Below are 9,301 nucleotides of genomic sequence, written 5' to 3' on the forward strand. Positions count from 1 at the left end.
AAAATCGGAGGCTAATAGCCATCTTGTTTGAGCCAAAATACCTGCTCCTTATAGTTCAGCCAAAGCCTGTCTCATAGCAACTTGTGACACGACAGCCTTTTGATTGATTAGAGAAAACGCTCGCGGCATGTTTTGAAGATGTATGCCTCATGTTTGCACATTACTAGACGATTATTATGGATCTGATCACAAGAGTTTGCACGATGTTCATTCTCTGTAGGAATATGTTACACTCATGATATTAGGTGTAGCACGTGGACCAAAGTCAGGAGATACGAATCCATTAAACTGAACCTACTGAGGGCTCTGTGGGTTTTGGTGTACTTGGAATGTGATGGTAAATTGGTCATTTGTCGTTCTGTGCGCACCGACGAGCGCTACGATATGTAACAACCTCATTGCACTGAGATTGCCCAACAATGGTTGGCGACGTATGTACTTATTCTCGGCCTATGACGTTTGGTAGTAACCATATGGATCTGGATAGTTTCTGGTTATTGGCGAAACGATACGCTTTCGGAAAAGTCCCCTTAAAGTGGCACGTAAATATTGGATGTTGGAAACCGTGGACGGCAGACATATTGACGATTGCTCAAATGCACTCAAACATAAATGTACATTTAAAATAGTGATAGTTTTTGGCCCTTGGTTTTCAAAGTAAGTCAGTTTGAAGTTTCCTCCAGCAATTTAGCTCCAAAGTGTCAATCGGGCGGCATTTTTGGTTTTCGTTCGACTAAATGGTGTAGATGTCTCCCAGTGGTCCTTTCGTTTCACTTTCTGAAGCATTTTGTGATGAGCAGGATTACGCTAGGCTATCACCATTGAATCAAACAAAATGTCACTGGAAACCACGATTTGAACAAATAGCTATGTAAAACTTAACACGAGTGCAATATCGCGGACTGAGTATTACATACCACTATCACACTCACAACTTCCAATGACATATGTTATCCAATCTTCCGATGCTTGGACGTCAACCATAGAGATGTCGCGGTTGATTTCAAACCAGGGTCTTTCTGAAATTCGTTCCTGAACATTCATCCAACCAGCGGAATTCAGAAAGGAGCAAAAATCGTGCAGACAACTCAATTCTACTGAAAGGAGCCACCACGAAAAAAGATCCAAACTCAAATATTTTGCAATCGGTTCAAACATGTTGAAGGAAAACTGCTCCGTAATCAGTTTATTTTTACAAGAAGATCAGATATATTTTTTATACAAATCTAAGGCTGCAAAAAGTGTCCATCCAACCTCACGTTGTTGTCTATTCTAATGCTGGAGAAACGTTTTCAAACTATTTGTCATGCACAGCGTGCAAAATGACAAACCCTTGATCCAAAAAAATTCTGGTGTTGATTCCCATTCTCCTGACATCGCCCAAACAAGTACTGGTGTATACCCGCCTATCGGTCGGTAGCGCAACCACTTCATGAACCTAAAGTGGGAAGTATCAGATAAAGTGCATTTTTTGAATGAGGCGCGTTTTTTTAAATCAACAGTAACATCACGTTTCAGCCTGTCAATGAATACTAGGTGTGAACCCGAAGCCACCCACTGAATATCTGCTGGGCCCGACTGAAACAGACAAATCAAGCAGCCCAGAGTAGAACAGATGCCATCAACATGTGGCATAAGATTAATCACTCAACTAGACGGCAAACGCTTCACTAGCAGTCGACCTGTATAACTAACGTTGAATGCAGAATGGTGTCACATTGCGCAAGAAACTGATTGCTTATGGACTCAAGTTTCACCCTCCACCTGTACACCTCCGTAATTATGTAGCATTAGGTATCGCGGCTATTTACACTTCATGAGTCCTTCCCCAACCAAAATGGGGTGTTGAATTCTCAAGAATCAGCTTTAGTAGAAAAACAACTGCAGTTTACTTCTCATAATGATTTCAGTGTTCAAGCAAGGGACAATAGTCTAGCCTTAAATACACAATGTGTAAGGTTTAGTCTGAACAAACGACGCGATAACAAAGATGAGCTTCGTTCTCATCTTTGCGCTAACTACGGCTTGTTTCCGGGATTTATAAATGTAACCGCATATATCGCTTTAGTGGTACCTGGCAACCGAAATTCTACTTGACAGACTTGGATCAGAGCCGTTGGAAAGTGATGGTCAGGTGGAACACTCGACGGCCAACAGTGCCGGAACATATGTGTGAACTCCGATAAGGTCAACATTAGATGTGGACTTTCGGTAAGTAACGAATGAGGCGATCTTCCACTTTATCAGAAGATTACCAAACCATGGCAAATGACAAATAAGAAGCGACAAAAACTGAGAGGGTATTTCTTTCGAGAATGTACTGAGTTTATATTCTTGCTAAATTAGTGAAATCCATATGCACCATTTTGACCAAAGCCCAAGTGGCGAATGGAGAAGGTTTGTTGCCAGATGAACATTGTAGTGCACTTTTGTATTCCACGTTTACGAGACTGTCTAAAATCGAGTGAGGTGGACTACACTTTCTAGGCTACTGAGAGCAACTGATCACCACCCTTTTTTTAAATAGTTACAGAAAGCGACTAGCCAGTGTCTTTAATCCAGTGAGTTGCTTTGCGTCAGCCTGTGGGATGCAAACGCACTGAAAGAAAGCAGGTGCGTCGATCACATAATGAATAGACGGCTGAATCACATTCGTGCATACGGAAGAATGAAAATTGCGAGTTTCATTCATGAGAGATCGACTGGTTAATGGTGAATGTATCATTGGATTTCATGCATGTTCTAATCGGAGCCAGACTAACCTCGGGGAATTGAGGCTAATGAATATCAAAGTCTGAAGTACGGAAGATGAAACTTTGATACCCATGACAGTTAGAGAAAACACTGGGCTGGCTTGAGGCATCAAATAACATAACATGTAACATCACACTCTATAACATTATATTTGAGATCTTGCCCGTAAATGCTTGGCATTTTGATGACCCTCAGCAATCGGATGCAGAGAGAATGCCGTGTACTGATATGAGGATTTCATTAACATCCTCAAGAAGGCTGTCATTGAGGGATGAAGCATAACGGACTAGCGCGGAACGTTTTGCACATGCTTGATTAACCACAGACGCTTGCCAATGAAAATCAACAAGCTACTGCAAATGGCTCCACAATATTTTGTCTCACGCATGTGACAAAGCTGATTCAGCCCGACAGGGTTTGCGGCATCCAACGCCCTACCAGATTTCCAGACTGCTGCTTGACAACCTGCAGCATAAACACTAAAATGCAGCAAATGATAGCCAGAAAGTTACGTCAAGCACCGTATCACTTACTAACGACGTATGCATACAGAGCAGAAGTGACTTGCTTTGATTCCTCCAAATAAACGTCTTCGAATCCAAGTAGCCTTGAAATAACCCGGCCAATACCACGTGACATTATATTCCCTGTTATTATTGTGGTGAACATTATTAAGCCGGTCACATCGGAACTGCCGAAGGATAGTTCCGAACTTGGGCGCAGAAGTAAAGTTGGAAACATATTTAAAATAACAAATGATAATTACGATTAGTCAGATCTAGGACATTTTTTTGGCAGTGCAACAGTCCATTTCTTGTTCCAGGATATTTGTGACCGTGTGTCCTTGGAAAGAATACTAATTTGACTTCTCCTGAAACGACCTGTGTGACACACCTGATTGTAAAACTGGGTCTAGCTACAAATAAACACATGCTTAAAATCACTTTCACTGCAAGCATTTCCCAAACTAATGGATATCGCCTTCTATGCTGATTAGCTCCTTGATCGTTTTCTGCCGGAAAACCTCTCTGTTTCAGTTTCCCGATATTCGTGGGCTGTATATTGTGGTTTTCGGTAATGATGGAGTGTTCGAACACTTGAGGCTGAGCACTGAATGACCGCTAAGTGATCTTACTGGTTGATTGTCTTACTGATAGGCCTATCGAGTTGTGATAATCATCATCATCATTCTGAGCAATGTAACCGCTGAAACTAGACTAAATCTTGGCGCAGCATACATCATGTCGAGCCGACTTCCCGAAAATCACTACCTCCTGGAACATGGTTTAGAAAACGGATAGGCTGATGTCTTTATCCTCATTTTGTGGAGAGTTTGCTTCGAGCGCAAACCTGTGTCCAGATATCCCTGCAAGCCTTTATGTCAGACATAGTTCCATCTCGTCACTACGAATAGTAAAAACAAGCGAATTCGAACATACCAGGTAGAGCGTGAATCGAAATCTACTAAAAACCCATCGACGCTATAGGTGCAGCGGTGGTTTGTACTGTACTGACAATACGTAGGACATATTCTTGCTTGACTCTGATTCCGAGATAACCCGTTGCTTGTAGCACTTGAGTTTTGGGCGCTGTTTATCAGCTATGCTCACAGTGATATAGTGATAAACTGATTCATCGATAAGTGCACAGTGTTAAGTCATGCTCTGTTCTCACTTGCCCTCTACAATGGTTGACTAAAAGCCAGCCGATTAATTGTACAAATTGAGGGTGCATTGTGGCGGAGAGCGTGGTCTGTCAAACTTCGAACACGGAGAAACTGAAGGTGTGCTGTCTGAGGATTTATCGCTATCTTCCCAAAAATACGAGCGAGACCTCTGCTCAATTATTTTTGTTGCCTAGGAGATAGATGTGTATCAAAAGTGATAAGCGCGGCTGAAGTTGGGCTCCTGCAGATGTATGGTCATTGGTGGTTTAGTGAATTCAGAATATTTCATGAACGAATGTTGATGGAGTACGAGACCTCTGCTCAATTATTTTTGTTGCCTAGGAGATAGATGTGTATCAAAAGTGATAAGCGCGGCTGAAGTTGGGCTCACTTCTGCAGATGTGAGTTATGGAATCAGCGCCGCTTAGTCATACAGATCTTTATGCTGATTGCTGTGTAAGTAATTATAGACCAACGGTTAGTCTTCATCATATGGTTGCTGCAGAAATACAAACTTCCCCAAAAAGTCATAGACGGAGCCGTGTGGCTTTGCGCGCTTACGCACTCCCAGTAGCTGATTTCGCCGTTACGCCAAAATCCATTTTTTCCCATATTCGGGGAATTTTTTGGCCATCAACACAAGCTATTTACATTTCCTTGTGTGTGCCTCACAGAAAGGCCGATATCGTCCCCAAGAAGACGAATGAGCAAGAACGTTATTTCTTAACATGATAACACAAGTCGCGGCCGTATTTCTCAGTTAGAGAAGAAAGTGTTTGTTCTACCTTAATTGTTCTAAGATAGAAGGACAGGAGCGAACCCCGGCCATCAGGTGCTTAATATGTACATCTGCTGGCTGCACTGACGTAGTTCATGATGCGGAGCAACCACCGGACAAATCTCAGTAGAATATGTGTGGTGATTTTGTCAGCTCTTGTCTCGTATTGACTCACTCCACATTATCCCTTGGAGAGGCAGTTGCTTTCCATTCAAACAAAAATTCACATAAGCGTTTACCTAAGGACTGCTAGAACGTGGCACAAATTTGGTAAAAGTCAAAAGACCAAAACTTCAAAAAGATTTTTCTAGATTTGCAGACTGCGAAATTATTAACGCAGTCAATCTGACGGTAAAATGACATCAAACTCTGTCTTGTTTTGTAGCACAGGTACAAGTCCTTTGGAGTATAAATTCAATCGATATCAGAAACCATGGAATGAATCCATAAGTCTCATCGTGAATCCTATCCAGGAACACAGCCGGCACAGGAAGGCACCGTTTGGCTCTGGTTCCCTTACCCATCATTCCGCTGTTCCGCAAAGAAAACTTTATTTCAAATCGTCGCAGAAAACTGCACTCCATTGCGTTAGAGATGGCTTGTTGTTATTGTTATTTAGTACTGCCTATCCCGTTAAAGCTTCCCAATCCTCTGAAGACAATGAAGATGACCGAAGCGTTCCTTACACGAAGGTTCTAACAGTAGAGCTAATGGTTAACTTTGTTATCCAGGACCGAACATTTTGTCCAATTATTGATCATAAGACCCGCGCAAGCTTTCATCCTTCGTAACAGGTCATCTTAAACAAGACTTTCGTTGACCCAAATGACCTATGTGTTGTTTAAGTAAGGGGACGGCAGTTTGAGGCCCTGAAAACAGTTGTGTGGCATCACCCAAAAGTCGCACACTTGTGTTATGAAGATTGAAGATTATACTATAGAGCTTAACTCTGTTTGAGGATTACTTGAATCCCTAGCACCGTCTCGCCAGTAGAGAATGACCTCCGGACTTTTTATTTTTCACAAGGAATTTGCACCCTTTTAAGCTACTATTTTCGGGAAACTAGAATGAACGAAAGACTTCTCAATCGTGTTCTCATCCTGTCATTCAGGTCAATTTACTTCACAAGGTTGAGAAGCCATTCGTGGTCGTCATGTCGTAATCAGGGATCGGTCGACTCCTTCAACGAATCTCAGACAAAAAACAGTGACTTTCATGACACAAAAGATGTTACCAACACGGCATAATCTTTGGATGTGCTCAACTATACAACAATCCTTCATGTGGTGGCAGATTTGGTGGCCTGGGAAGATATATCAAGTTCTCCGCTTTCCTTGCAATTTCATTGGGATGAATGTCTAAGATAGTGCATTCTTTGTAAGCAGTCTACTTTCAAGATTTTTGTCTATTTTAGGCGGGTCAAACGAGCTTGAACGTGCTTTGTGTTATAGGAAATGATACTGCTTGAATAAGCGCCTGCAAAAATCACTTCTCTGCGTCTAACCCACTCCTACAAAAACCGCCTGCGGATGACCGTCAGCGATCCGCACGTGTTTACCTTTAGTGTATAGTTGAGTGCAATACACAATACAACATGTTCACTACTTTAAATCTACTGAGTTTGCAGCACAGCTGGAGTAAAGACACCCCACGCGTTTTGAACGAGCTTTCTGTATTTATTAATTCTATTCGAATCAATACACTCACTAGTAATTTGTAGGCATCTGATAGAATTTATTTTACCAAGAAACTACCCAGATAATACGGATAAAGTCCACTGCTCTCATGGTTTCAGCCTGGTGTAACTGAAAAAAACCCCGTGCCAAAAACATTTCAAGCGAGTTGACTGCTTTGTGTAGAAATAGATGGGTTTTTTCATATGGTCCTTTTATGCCTGAACACCAACACGGTGATTAGGTTACGTGAGAGCATGTTGTACTTTACAAAGGTTGCCGGATTATGAAAGCACCTCTTTCGGTTATAGCCTAATCTTCTAATTCCCGGAAAGTCCTTTTTATAGATGGCATATCTAAAAACATCAGTGTTTGTTGTCCAAAGCCTGGTGGGTGGTGAATGTACAAAGAGTAAAGATGCAGCCAGCCTAATTTGAAATTCATAGACCATCACTTTTCCACCATGAAATAATGTCATATGATTTAGTCAAGAGTGTACCCAAAGTCCGATACTTCTACCTAAGCTAAGTAGCTCAAGGTAAGGTATACCTCCGGCTCTCTAAAGTTGAACCGCGCGCGCAACTAAGGGAGTTGTGTTCAAGTCTGCATACCACATTGGTTCATACAGGAGAATTGGTACGAAAACAGGAAGAACAGAGTTGTGAAGTTTGGTGAAAAACCGAATACGTACAAAAGTCACTGCCTGTGATAGTACCCAGATGGCGATTACATCCCATCATTAATGAAGCTGGAGATGATGACGTGTGAGCTCTAGACCCTTCAAAGTTTTACGTGGTCTATCCTGAAGTATAACGCTGTAAAGCTATGCCATAACTCAGTCAAAATATGCCTTAGACCAGGGCAATTTAAGCGGTCGTCCTGCATATGACGGACATAACTAGGCCAATTATGAATCACGCATCCGAAATAAATTGCTGTTGAAGCAAGCAGGTAATCTCAGACGAGACGCAACTCAGTGTGCTCCAGTGGTTTTAATTTTATGATTCAAAAATGCACGTGGTAAACAAGCAGAAAATCTGTATTTATATGCACAGCTGGCTGGCTTTTCAGCTGTCATGTAAATTTGCCTATGATGACTTGGGACCTGTATCCCACCGACAGTCTAGGACATGCGCTGGAGCCGGAAGTGCGGTTTGGAAACGAATCATGGCGGGCTTACCTTGTTTGACATTCAGTTGGTGGGCAGCGCCGTCGTCTGGTGTAAAACAACGATCTAGATAGAGAAATCCGTTTTAGGCCGTCCCAAGCTTTTGTGATATTCGAGCTAAGTTGTGAAATTGTAATTTGCAGGATGGAGGCTTTAGACTCATTCGAAAGAGCATTTCAGCAAAGTTGAAATACTCATTCTGTTTTTTATATGTTCCACAATTTAGTAGTGAGGCGCAGTGGCGTGGAACCCAGGTGCTCATATCTTCTCCGGAAGAAACATGATGCCAACGCTCAAAGTCCGCGAATGTCTCTAAGAGAGTTTATTCAAAGTTGAACACAATAGGCATCAAAATCCCTAGTGATACACATTTTCCTGGAATAACCGGGGAAATGCTTTCTGCTGGTCACTCAGCGCTAACGGGTGTGATTTTGAGGATTGTCGGAATTTGACCAAGCTAACTGGCGAAAAAGTACTATCTCTAAGCGAGTGCGATGGGCGGAGTTGGGTGTTCTTTCTGAATCTATGTCAATGTCAGCTCTTGGCCTGCAAAAGAAGTCTTGGGTTTTAATAGTTATCATGAAGTAGACATTTGAACAAGCAGTTAAGGATCGAGACGGACCCTTGTTTGATTTTTACGACTTCTCCGTTCACTTCCTCTAGCGGGCCCGTACAACGTGACAAATGTATAATGTTTTAAAAGAAATAGTGAATCTACACTGATTCTATGCTAATCTTCAAGTTTGAGTCCGTCAGCCTTTCTGCAAATGCGGACGAGATCCGACGTCTGCATTTCATCTGGCACGTTCTCTGTTGTTTAAATGTTCCACGGGAGTTTTTCTGGACAGTAGATAAATAACTTATACCGTATTCAAAATCGTTAGAAGTGGCAGTAGGAACAATGTTTAACTTAGGGTGAAAAGAGTAATTCTGTTTTCAAAGTGTGTTCAAGTCAATTCTGCGATCTTCTGATATGTGAGATGATATTTATAGTGTCGTGCGCAATCGGAAAATGTGAGCGATTTTGATGACGGGTTTAACCTGCTTTTCTTGGCTGCTGTCAATGATTTTGGCTTTGCTGAAACCTAGAACTTGTGCGTACGCTACCAGTTGCCACAGAAAAACCCTCACCTTTCAAGAACAAAACACAGGCCAGGATCAGTCTCATTTTTCCAATTGCTGAATCAATTATATTGCGGTTTCACCAACTCCAGCTTCCCTGCTTTGATCATAGGCGGTGAGTTGGTCCATCATAAATCCGG

Source organism: Opisthorchis viverrini, assembly GCF_000715545.1.
Source record: "Opisthorchis viverrini unplaced genomic scaffold opera_v5_559, whole genome shotgun sequence".
NCBI lineage: Eukaryota > Metazoa > Platyhelminthes > Trematoda > Opisthorchiida > Opisthorchiidae > Opisthorchis > Opisthorchis viverrini.